Source organism: Heptranchias perlo, chromosome 7, assembly GCF_035084215.1.
Source record: "Heptranchias perlo isolate sHepPer1 chromosome 7, sHepPer1.hap1, whole genome shotgun sequence".
Lineage (NCBI taxonomy): Eukaryota > Metazoa > Chordata > Chondrichthyes > Hexanchiformes > Hexanchidae > Heptranchias > Heptranchias perlo.
The window spans coordinates 50266563-50276539 of record NC_090331.1 but is presented as its reverse complement, the minus strand read 5'-3'; the positions used below and the strand labels follow the sequence as shown (position 1 = coordinate 50276539).

Below are 9977 nucleotides of genomic sequence, written 5' to 3'. Positions count from 1 at the left end.
ATACCATTAAGCCCTGCCAACCTCCTTTGTTGTCTATTTTCTAGCCTTTGTTTCCTCTGCCTTCCAAGCTCAATTACTAATTTTCTGCCTTCCATTTCCATCTCTGCTTTTCTCCCTTTTGAATCTATGCTGAGATTCCCATCCTCCTTCCAAGATAGTTTCAACCCTCCCCAATAGCACTAGCAAACCTCCCTGCGGCAATATTGGTCCTGGCCCTGTTGAAGTGCAACCCGTCAGCTTGTACAGGTCCCACCTCTCCCAGAACCAGTCCCAATGCCCCAGGAATCTAAAGCCCTCCCTCCTGCACCATCTCCCCAGCTATGCATTCATCTGCACTATCCTCCTATTTCTGTACTCACTAGCACGTGGCACCAGGAGTAATCCAGAGATTACTACCTTTGAGTCCTGCTTATTAATCTCTTTCCTAGTTCCCTAAAATCTGCCTGCAGGACCTCTACCTATGTCATTGGTACTGATATGGACCACGACCTCTGGCTGTTCACCCTCCCCCTTCAGAATGTTCTGTAGCTGCTCAGTGACATCCTTGATCCTGGCACCAAGGAGACAACATACCATCCTGGAATCATGTATGCGGCCACAGAAATTCCTGTCTGTTCCCCTAACTATTGAACCCCCTATCACTATTGCTTTCCTGACCTTCCTCCTCCCCCCCCCCCGCCGCACCCCCCCGCCCCGTACAGCTGAGCCACCTATGCTGCCGTGGACTTGGCTCTGGCTGTACTCCCCAGAGGAACCATTGCTCTCACCAGTATTCAGCAAGATGCACTCAGGGGACTCCTGCACAACCTGCCTGGTCCTCCTTGTTTGTCTGGCAGTCACCCATTCCCTCTCTGCCTGCACACTCTTAAGCTGCAGAGTGACCACCTCCTGAAACATGCTATCCACGTAGCTCTCGGCCTCATGGATGCACGACAGTGACACCAACTGCTGCTCAAACTCCGAAACCCGGAGCTCGAGCTCCTCCAGCTGATGACACGTCCTGTACATGTGGTTGTCCGGGACAAGTGAAGCATCCTGGAGTTTCCACATGGCACAGGATGTGCATTCAATGGAACTGAGGTGCTCTGCCATGCCTCTATTTATTAGACTACTAACTAAACTTACCAGAAATAAACTTAAGACTTGACCTTGATCTGAACAAAAAAAAACACTCACCAGCTACTCACCAATCAACTCCTTCCCTTGTGCTGACGTCACTTTAAGTGTTTTTTTACCTCTCTCCCTGATGCTCTCGCTCTCGGGCCTCCGCTCCTTTTATGCTCCGTTCCTAGGCCTCTCCTCTCACTCTCGGACCTCTGCTCCTTTTATGCTCCGTTCCTAGGCCTCTCCTCTCACTCTCGGACCTCCGCTCCTTTTATGCTCCGTTCCTAGGCCTCTCCTCTCACTCTCGGACCTCTGCTCCTTTTATGCTCCTTTCCCAGGCCTCTCCTCTCACTCTCGGGCCTCCGCTCCTTTTATGCTCCGTTCCTAGGCCTCTCCTCTCACTCTCGGACCTCTGCTCCTTTTATGCTCCTTTCCCAGGCCTCTCCTCTCACTCTCGGGCCTCCGCTCCTTTTATGCTCCGTTCCTAGGCCTCTCCTCTCACTCTCGGACCTCCGCTCCTTTTATGCTCCGTTCCTAGGCCTCTCCTCTCACTCTCGGACCTCTGCTCCTTTTATGCTCCGTTCCTAGGCCTCTCCTCTCACTCTCGGACCTCTGCTCCTTTTATGCTCCGTTCCTAGGCCTCTCCTCTCACTCTCGGACCTCTGCTCCTTTTATGCTCCGTTCCTAGGCCTCTCCTCTCACTCTCGGGCCTCCGCTCCTTGTTGGCAGTAAAGACAACATTATAATATTTCAGTGTTAGTAGCACTAGTGACATGCATACAACACTGTACTGATCCAGTTTACAGTCAAATATTGACTTCAAGTTGTTGAAGTAAATTCAGTAGAAAGTTTTTAAACTTTAAAGTTTTTAATATATGCTTATCTTTTTCATAACTAACAAAATACACATTAATACTGCATTGATTTTCAAAAAGCTCAGACCTATAAAGTAACTTAACTCAATATTTTTTTTATTCGTTCATGGGATGTGGGCGTCGCTGGTGAGGCCAGCGTTTATTGCCCATCCCTAATTGCCCTTGAGAAGGTGGTGGTGAGCTGCCTTCTTGAACCGCTGCAGTCCGTGTGGTGAAGGTTCTCCCACAGTGCTGTTAGGTAGGGAGTTCCAGGATTTTAACCCAGCGACGAAGAAGGAGCAGTGTTATATTTCCTAGTTGGGATGGTGTGTGACTTGGAGGGCAACATGCATATGGTGTTGTTCCCATGTGTTTGCTGCCCTTGTCTTTCTAGGTGGTAGAGGTCACGGATTTGGGAGATGCTGTCGAAGAAGCCTTGGCGAGTTGCTGCAGTGCATCCTGTGGATGGTACACACTACAGCCACGGTGCGCCGGTGGTGAAGGGAGTGAATGTTTAGGGTGGTGGATTTGGTGCCAATCAAGTGGGCTGGTTTGTCCTGGATGGTGTCGAGCTTCTTGAATGTTGTTGGAGCTGCACTCATCCAGGCAAGTGGAGAGTATTCCATCACATTCCATTGTGAATGGAATTGAACACTGTGCAATCATCAGCGAACATCCCTGTTTCTGATCTTGTGATGGAGGGAAGGTCATTGATGAAGCAGCTGAAGATGGTTGGGCCTAGGACACTGCCCTGAGGAACTCATGCAGCAATGTCCTGGGGCTGAGATGATTGGCCTCCAACAACCACTACCATCTTCCTTTGTGCTAGGTATGACTCCAGCCACTGTAGAGTTTTCCCCCTGATTCCCATTGACTTCAATTTTACTGGGGCTCCTTGGCACCACACTCGGTCAAATGCTGCCTTGATGTCAAGGGCAGTCACTCTCACCTCACCTCTGGAATTCAGCTCTTGTCCATGTTTGGACCAAGGCTATAATGAGGTCTGGAGCAGAGCGGTCCTGGCGGAACCCAAACTGAGCATCGGTGAGCAGGTTATTGGTGAGTAAGTGCCGCTTGATAGCACTGTCGACGACACCTTCCATCACTTTGCTGATGATTGAGAGTAGACTGATGGGGCGGTAATTGGCCAGATTGGATTTGTCCTGCTTTTCATGGACAGGACATACCTGGGCAATTTTCCACATTGTCGGGTAGATGCCAGTGTTGTAGCTGTACTGGAACGGTTTGGCATGAGGCGCAGCTAGTTCTGGAGCACAAGTCTTCAGCACTACAGCCGGGATGTTGTCGGGGCCCATAGCCTTTGCTGTATATAGTGCATACCACTTCTTTGTTATAATCGTTTATGGTCTGCCTTAGATTCAACAAATGTCCATTGTACTTGAAAATACAATCTTCCAGCCACTAACATGGATGCTAAAAGAAAGGATTTGCATTTATATAGCGCCTTTCACAACCTCAGGACGTTCTAAGTACTTTGCAGCCAATGAAGTACTTTTTGAAGTCACTGTTATAATGTTGGGAATCGTGGCAGCCAAATTGCGCACAGCAAGATTCCACAAATAGCAATACATGACCAGATAATCTGTTTTTGGTGATGTTGATTGAGGGATAAATAGTCACCAGGACACCTCTCCTGCTCTTCTTCGAAAAGTGCCATGGGATTTTTTACACCTATTTTGACAGGGCATCGGATTAACACTTCATCTGAAAAGTGGCATCTCTGACAGTGCAGCACTCCCTTAGTACTGCACTGACATATCGGCCTAGATTATGTGCTCAAGTCTCTGGAATGGGGCTTGAACCTACCACCTTCTGACTTAGAAGTGACGCTGCTACCACTGAACCAAGGCTGACACTTAAACCACCTACAACAAATATACAATGATTACCTTCATCTGTATATCTGCATACCTTCATACTCTAAATCACCTGAATTGGACTTGGTTCTTAACTAAAGCTGTAGCCATTACATTCGAATGGCACGTTTACAGCACTTATCTGATCAGTATTTTATACCTGGGCAATCATTATTTTACATACCTGCAGCCTACTTCAGTGTTTTATTTTGATGGGTATATACAAATATTATGACTAAAGGAGTCCTGATCAAACCCAACAGAAAGTAAAGTTGACACTGTACCGTCCCGCTGCTTTTTTCTGGTAATTTATACATTTCTTCCAGCAAATCTTTTAATCTTCATCAAGCATTATTTCCCCCGGTTTGCATTACCCTTGGTTAATTCTTTGTAGAACTCAAAGGCTCATCAAGTTCTGGTTAATTATTAAATCCACGGTGAAACTGTTAACCTGGAAGGCACCTGTTGAATGCGATCAAGTGGAAAAGACAGGTAGGATAAAGGCTGAGCCTTCGGTTGTTGCTGTTCTCTAATTAAGGTCCTGCACGGTTAGGGATGGTGCAAAGTACAGAGAGAATTAGAGGCGTGCACTGTGCGCGCGTTGATCCGAGAGAGCTCGCGAGCAGATCGTGGAGGGTCGCTCGAGAGAAACTGTGTGAACAATGTTCCAACTCCAGCAAAATCCTTATTCTCCGACAATGTTTGCTTAAATTTTAACACTTGAAAACTGTGACAAGCAAGAACCTAGCAGAAGTGGGTAAGCTGAATTTTAGGATTTGTCTGGGGTTTTTTTTGGTGTTAAGTGTTTTCTTATTGTGAGGTCTTTGGAAGATTTACCTTTATCCTCTCAGGCCAGATGTGACGTTCTGTTTAGAAACTGCTGTGAATCACCTTAGATGCACTTGGTCCTTCACATGGTTCAAAGCAGCAGCCATTACATTTTGTTGTTTGTTTGCGTGCCTTTTCATTACAAAAACAATGTTTCAAGGTCAGACGGTTTATGAGCATTCCACTTAGAGGTGATTTTGGAATTTAATTCAGTCCAGACCAAGACCAAATGTCCTTAAAAGCCTTACCCAGTCAAGCTGAGATTCACTATGTGAGGAATCGTGGATCTCAATCTCTGTTTACTGCTCTGTGGTTGGCACATTGGCCCAGAATTTGCTCTGAAAATAATGGTGAGTTTAATGCGCATGCTGTTATTAGTATGTAAATAACTCAGCAATTTGTGGTGAGGAAGAGATACACCATGAGTTGCGAATCACCACAAATTGCTGGATGATTTGCGTCGCTCCACCGTTAGCCCCACGAAAACGGGAGCTCGCCGTCAGTGAGTGCTAAGAAATTGCTTGATTTGTGCGCTAAAACTAATTAAACTCACCACAGAAAGCTACGGCTAGTATTTAACAATGTAAGGACCCTTTTAATCATGAGATTTCTGTTCCTGCAATGCCACTCAACCTCTCCGGCCCAGAAAGGGAACAATTGAAACTGTGGAGTCACATTCCTGCAGGTAATAAATTGTTCCTCGAGGTTTTTAAAATTTAAAATTTAATATTTTAAAATTTTTTTCTTACATTTCCTTTTTGACCATTTAAGACTTTTCTTAATCCAATCTTTCTTTCCCTCTCTTTATTTCTCTTTCTGCATCTAATTTAACTCTAATTCACCTTATTTCCTTCTCTGTCATTCCTCTGTTTCTTTCTCTATCCTTAGATCTCATTGGTTAAGGAGATAGACTGTTGGTCCCATCTTTCACCAAGGTCCCAGATGCCCTGTTATCAGCTCGCACTTCTAGCAATTTGTGGCATAAAAATTTTTTGAGCTGAAGGGTGATGAAAAAAATCTAACAAATCGGGCATGCAGCGAGATGCCCTGCTCCAGCAAATTTTGGGCCATAGTGTACATCAGTATTTCTCTCCTGTTTAAGCAATACTGCATAAAAGCTTACTTATAATAATTTACTTATAGAAGGATATGCTGATAGGGTGAGATGGAGTACGGTGGGAGGAGGCTCGTGAGGAGCATAAACACTGGCATAGACCGGTTGGGCCGAATGACCTATTTCTGTGCTGTACTCTCTATGTAATGAAATACTTGCTCTCGCCTGGGGATGCTGACCCATCTATTGACTGTCATCTGCTGCTGCTGCCCCTCCAGTCTCCGATGCTCTTATTTGCTTTTGAGTTTCACTGCAGTTTACAAGTACTGCATTCTCCACTGCCATCACACACTTGGACATTTGCTTTACATTGTTCCTGCTGCCACTCGCCACTTGACCTTACACCTGCCAGCTTCACCAGTGTGTGCCTGGCTTACGCCAGAACCATTGACACCCAACTGGATGGATGGAAACCAACCCATGAAAGGAGTAGGCAAGTTGGCTGAGCACACCCTTGTCCCCAACATGTGATAGAGGGCAAAGGCAACAAATGGCTTACAGTGTCCGTAACCCAAGCCCTGCAGGATTTGAGACTTCCAACAAGTTCAACACAGCTAATGCTAACTGTGCAGACAAACAAAGCCCAGGTTACCAAGGGCCAAGTTACTGCAGATGCCCACCTACTATTTTGGGCCACCAGTCCCTCCTGCACCCACTGGATCTTGGCCTCTTTAACAATTCTAGATCACTTATCCCCTAGTAGCCTCTGACTTCAACTAGCTAGCCTGCATTTATGACTAGCAAATAGCCTTACAAAGCACTCTCCTGGCTCTGCCTCACAAACCCTATTAGTTGGATGTCTAATTGCCCTGCTCCCTGATCACCACTCTGACCTTGGTCCTTTACCCTCAAGACAGGCCCAGACTTTTTGACCTTTGGATCTACTGCTTCCCTTCATCAAGCCCCTGATCTAATAACTTACTTGTTATGGTTTAGCTTTCTACCACTGGTCCATGTAACTTAAAGTCTCCCTCTGTGTCCAGTTGTGTGAGCATATTAGTTCCTGCTCTGAACTCGTGATTCTCAATTATAGTTGCCCTACATCAGGAAATTCATCAAGTTCAAATGAAAAAACCCAGGCTAACTAGTTCTCAGATGGTGGTAGGTAGTTCTTAACCAGTGGCCTCAGTGCTCCTGGGTTACGAAGAGAAAATAAAACAGACAGTTACTTAACACTTTCCACCGTCCCAGCATTGTTTGTTTTTTCTATCCACCTCTGGATGAGGCCATGACTTCCCTTTGCTCTTCCCTTGGTACCTTGTGCCTCACCCTTCATTGCATCCGTCACTGACTCTCCCAGGACAGCAACAACAGCTGCCTCATCACTATGTTCCTCGCAGCCAGCATACCAATCTCTCTCCCTGGGATTAACCTCTCACCTCTCTCATCATTCTTATTTCCTTCACTCCCTCGAGTCGGTTTAGATTATGTGCTCAAATCGATATTAGGGTATGAACCCATGTCCTTCTGACTCAGAGGCAGACGTGTTACTACTGAGCCAAGCTGACAGGGACCAGGGATGTCAAAAGAATAAATGAGAAAGCTAGGACACTTCACTGTAGTACTGAGGGAAGGCTGCATTGTTCGAGGTGCCGTCTTTTGGATGAGACGTGAAATGGAGGCCCCGCCTGCTTGTTCAAGTGGATTAAAAAAGGATCCCATGGTACTAATTAAAGAAGAGCAGGCGAGTTCTCCTGATGACTTGGCCAACATTTATCCTTTAACCAACACCACCAAAACAGATCAACTAGTTGTTTATCTCATTGTTGTTTGTGGGACATTGCTGTGTGGAAATTGGCTTCTACGTTTGTCTACTTCACAACAGGAACTACTTTTCTAAAGTAATTGATTAGCTGTGAAGTGCTTTAGGATATCCTGAGGATGTGAAAGGCATTATATAATTGCAAGTTTATTCTTTCTTTGTTCAAAGCAATGGTTAGGCCACAGTTAGAACACTGCAATTTTGTTTGCCCTAGAACATTAAAGCCCTAAAGAGCATATTGCGTAGATTCAGCAGGATGATACCAGGGATGAGAAATTATAGTTATGAAGAGAAACTTGAGATATTGAAAATATTTCCACTGGAAAGGAGAAGGCGAAGAGAAGATTTAATTGATTTTTTTTAAATTATGAAGAGTGAATAGGGTAAGTCTATTTCCCCTGGTTGGGGAGCCAAAAATGAGGGATATCAAGTTTTGTATTGCTCTGGCAAAGAGCTTGCACAGACATGATGGGCTGAAGTCGTCTCCTTCTGTAGTCCCAGTAGTCAATATTCCATGGCATTGTGCACAGAGAGTCGAGATGAAGTGTAGCCTTGAGGTGAAGTGGGGTTAGAGGGAGGGGGATAATTGGACCAGGGCATGCAGGTATAATTCTGTCCCCATTTTAAAGTCATTCTGTCCTTATTTTTATATCCCATTATAAATTCCTATGCCTACGTTTATAATGCCTTTGTGAATAGTGCCAGCCTTGGGGTAAATTTAGTATGACAAGTTTACTTAGGTAGTTTCCATTATGAATGCCGACATAGGAATTTATAGTGGAAATGCTTGACTGGAAGCATGTGAACATTTATGCTTTTTAAAAAAAATTATAGTTGATAGTCAAAGTGACCTCTAAAGATGTTGCATAATATACTATTGCCATGAACATTTGTATTTTACTAAAAAATTATGAAAGCAATCTGGAGTTATAAAATGGTTCTAAATTATATTGAGATGACTGTAAAAGAAGTGAACACTGTGAAGTAAAAGTCCTTCATGATTTTATTAGTCAGTGCTATCTATCTTTTCATTAAGTTTTGTGAAATCAGAACTTTGATCTCTTTGGTCACATTTTTTTGGGTGGGGGGTGAGGAAATGCAGCTCAGAATTAATTCCACAGTGCCTTTTCAAGTTAACCATTTTGTTCATTTTACAAAATGGAAAATTTAACTCTACAATTCAATGATTTTATTTGTAACAAAGATAATTAAAGATTAGCTGTGATCTAAACAGAATTCAAGTTTGTTAAGACTCGTTTTATAAATTAGGAAGCAGTATAAATTTGTATTCAAATGATGAGTTTCTAAACACTTTTTCCAAGTATTGAGAAAATGTTCAATTTTTACTTATTACTTTTTAAATTGATTATTGTTCATGCCTTGGAGACCAGAAAATGAATATTCACTAATGCATAATAGGCATAATTATCTGCTTTGTCATTATCAGATTAATTAGACATTTGAATAGTTTAAAAAGGATCATATTTCTTATTACAATGGAGTGTGAATAATTTATTAGTGAGATCAATATCAATCCTCCTGGGACACCTGTTACCTTGGTGATGGTTCAGAGAAATATGGGTGAACAATTGAAGTAAGTGAACATTAGATTGCTGTCGTTAAGATAGAATGCAATTCACAGACACTTGTACTGTATATGTTACTTTACTTTCACGGTTAAATTTTCATGTAATTTTGTCATTATAGATCATGGTAACTAGTCCTGATATTATGGCATGAACGGTGGTGTACTGTAGACAAGCTGCTGTTGATTAAGCCAAAGATACAGATGTTTGGATGAAGGTTAAATTGAACAAAGCTTTTAATTAAAAACTAAATTGGATGTATCATTTTTTTAGGTCAAACCTTGATGCGTCCCACAGGTTTGATTGAGGGGTACTGCACTATGGATTACACCATATGTTATAGTTGCTGGTATCCTCCTAATAATTCTGAGGCAGAAAGCATTGTTAGGGTGGAATTTTATAAAACCAACTTCAGTATTACTAGATTGGGAAAACCAGAAGCTCAGCATAACTGGAATATTTGGATTGTTCAGCTGGTTTAAGTAAATTTGGGGGCAAAATTATTCTTGTTGATAAATTTATTGCAAAAGGTGATGTGAATATAAAATAGGAAATCCTGTTTTATACTTGTGCAAACTTTTTGTCTAAAATTATCACTAGGATAAACCTGAACATTTTCTGCTATCTATAAAGGTGCCTAACTCCTGCTGGAAATCCATTGAATAGATTTTGGCCTCAGAGATGTCATGTCTATCATATTCCCAACGCTTTGAGTTTTTTTGCTGTGTTCCTAGAGGCCTGCTTTGATCCCTTGCTTCTCTCTCTCTCAGAGAGTGCATGATGATAATTCTGAGTACAACAAGTCCATTAAAAACATTCTTCAACTTGCCAAGCACAATTTTTCAACAAAAA

At 43.2% G+C, this 9977-nt stretch overlaps 1 protein-coding gene across 13 annotated transcripts in view; it reads left to right on the top strand.

The window, feature by feature from the left end:
• The first annotated feature begins 4412 nt into the window (after positions 1–4412).
• myo3b (myosin IIIB) overlaps positions 4413–9977 on the top strand; it is a 494517-nt gene continuing 488952 nt past the window's right edge. For 9 of the 13 annotated variants that reach the window (XR_010963429.1, XR_010963430.1, XM_067987493.1 and 6 more), the window contains exon 1: positions 4413–4592. The gene's annotated coding sequence lies outside the window, so the exon portion shown is untranslated. The remainder of the gene's footprint in view (positions 4593–9977) is intronic. The other 4 variants (XM_067987499.1, XM_067987498.1, XM_067987494.1 and 1 more) reach the window with 1 other exon arrangement.